Source organism: Palaemon carinicauda, chromosome 34 (assembly GCF_036898095.1).
Source record: "Palaemon carinicauda isolate YSFRI2023 chromosome 34, ASM3689809v2, whole genome shotgun sequence".
In the NCBI taxonomy this organism is placed as follows: domain Eukaryota; kingdom Metazoa; phylum Arthropoda; class Malacostraca; order Decapoda; family Palaemonidae; genus Palaemon; species Palaemon carinicauda.
The window spans coordinates 74,635,612-74,638,111 of NC_090758.1; the positions used below are offsets into that span (position 1 = coordinate 74,635,612).

The 2,500-nt window shown below is 34.3% G+C and overlaps 1 protein-coding gene across 2 annotated transcripts in view; it reads right to left on the minus strand.

Moving 5' to 3' along the window:
* LOC137626456 (uncharacterized) overlaps nt 1-2,126 on the minus strand; it is a 422,371-nt gene extending 420,245 nt beyond the window's left edge. For both annotated transcript variants that reach the window (XM_068357460.1, XM_068357459.1), the window contains exon 1: nt 1,899-2,126. The gene's annotated coding sequence lies outside the window, so the exon portion shown is untranslated. The remainder of the gene's footprint in view (nt 1-1,898) is intronic.
* Between the last annotated feature and the right edge of the window lie 374 nt (nt 2,127-2,500).

The following is a 2,500-nucleotide window of genomic DNA, read 5'->3' on the forward strand; positions in this document are numbered from 1 at the left end:
CCTATTAAACGAACCAATACTTTTTTCCTTTTTAAAAAGGAGGTAAATGAGAAGCATCACCAATTTTCAACGGGGAGTAAATAAGAGCTTTTACCTTTTTTTACAAAGATGTAAATGAGACACATTACCTCTTTTATACAAGAGGAAAACGTGAAATATTACCTCTTCCCTACAGATACCTCCTTTATACAAGAGGAAAACGTGAAACAATACTTCTTTCCTACAGCAGAGGTAAATGAGAAACACTACATCTTTTCTACAGTAGGTAAGTGAGAAATACTATCTCTTTTCTAAAACAGAGGTAAATGAGACACACTACAGATCTTCTCTATAACATTGTTAAATGAGAGACTATCTCTTTTCTACAACAGAGGTAAATGAGAAACATTATCTCATCTCTATAATTGAGGTAAAGGAGAAATACTACCTCTTCTCTACAACATTGCTAAAGAGAAATACTACAGCTCTTCTCCACAAGAGGTAAATGAGAAACATTATTTATCTCTATAATTGAAGTAAATGAGAAATACTACCTCTTCTCTACAACATTGCTAAGTGAGAAACACTCTTTTCCACAAGAGGTAAATGAGAAACTTTATCTCTTCTCCACAAGAGGTAAATGAGAAACACTGCCTCTTTTTTACAAAATATAAAAGAAAAAGTACCTCTCCTCTGCCAGAGATAAATGAGAAACATTACCTATTCTTTACAACAGAGGTAAATGAGAAACACTATCTCTTCTCGACAACAGAGGTAAATGAGAAAAATTGCCTCTTCTTTACAACAGAGGTAAATGAGAAACACTATCTCTACTTTACAACAGAGGTAAATGAGAAACACTATCTCTACTTTACAAAAGAGGTAAATGAGAAACATTACCTCTACTTTACAACAAAGGTAAATGAGAAACACTATCTCAACTTTACAACAGAGGTAAATGAGAAACACTATCTCTACTTTACAACAGAGGTAAATGAGAAACATTACCTCTACTTTACAACAAAGGTAAATGAGAAACACTATCTCAACTTTACAACAGAGGTAAATGAGAAACACTATCTCTACTTTACAACAGAGGTAAATGAGAAACATTACCTCTACTTTACAACAAAGGTAAATGAGAAACACTATCTCAACTTTACAACAGAGGTAAATGAGAAACACTATCTCTACTTTACAACAGAGGTAAATGAGAAACATTACCTCTACTTTACAACAAAGGTAAATGAGAAACACTATCTCAACTTTACAACAGAGGTAAATGAGAAACACTATCTCTACTTTACAACAGAGGTAAATGAGAAACATTACCTCTACTTTACAACAAAGGTAAATGAGAAACACTATCTCAACTTTACAACAGAGGTAAATGAGAAACACTATCTCTACTTTACAACAGAGGTAAATGAGAAACATTACCTCTACTTTACAACAAAGGTAAATGAGAAACACTATCTCAACTTTACAACAGAGGTAAATGAGAAACACTATCTCTACTTTACAACAGAGGTAAATGAGAAACATTACCTCTACTTTACAACAAAGGTAAATGAGAAACACTATCTCAACTTTACAACAAAGGTAAATGAGAAACATTATCTCTTCTTTACATTAGATATAAATGAGAAAAACTCTCTCTTCTCGACAACAGAGGTAAATGAGAAACATTACTCCTTCTCTACAAGAAATAAATGAGAAATTACCTCTTTATAACAGATGTAGGCCTAAATATGAAGCCAAATTAATAATCCAAACAGAGGTAAAAGACAAGAAATATCTAATACTTATAAAAAGAGATGAATATAGACCAATATTTCCTATTTAATACTTAGTAAATGCATAATACTTATACTTAATCGAGAACCAACACCAATTTATAACTGAGAATCATTACTCACTTGCTGGGTGGGTGGGGGTTATTTGGATCCCTGACGGGCATTCAGGTGGCTGAGTTGAACTGGTTTTTGGAACTATCCTGAAGGGGGAAGTCACAGACGTCTAGGGGAAATGGTGTACATAACGAACCACTTGAAGCTTATTGAAGCTTGGGTTGACGTGAGCTTTGCGTTTCCAGTTCCTGGGTAAAGCTTCAAGTTTTGTATCCCTTGGTCTAAGCTTGAGTTTAAGACTGGAAACTTTGGTTTAAAATCAAGCTTTGTTCTGTCTTGGGTTTGTTCCGTATCCCTTGGTCTAGGGGTTTGAGTTTAAGGCTGGAAACTTTGGTTTAAAATCAAGCTTTGCTCTAACTTGGTTTGGTTTTGTATCCCTTGGTCTAAAAGCTTGTGTTTCAGGCTGGCAGCTTTGGTTTAAAATCAAGCTTTGTTCTGTCTTGGTTTTGTTTCGTATCACTAGGTCTAAAAGCTTGAGTTCAAGTGTGGAAACTTTGGTTTAAAATCAAGCTTTGTTCTGTCTTGCAGTTTTGTTTTGTTTGTCTCCCTAGGTCTAAAAGCTGGAGTTTAAGACTGGAAACTTTGGTTTAAAATCAAGCTTTGTTCTGTTC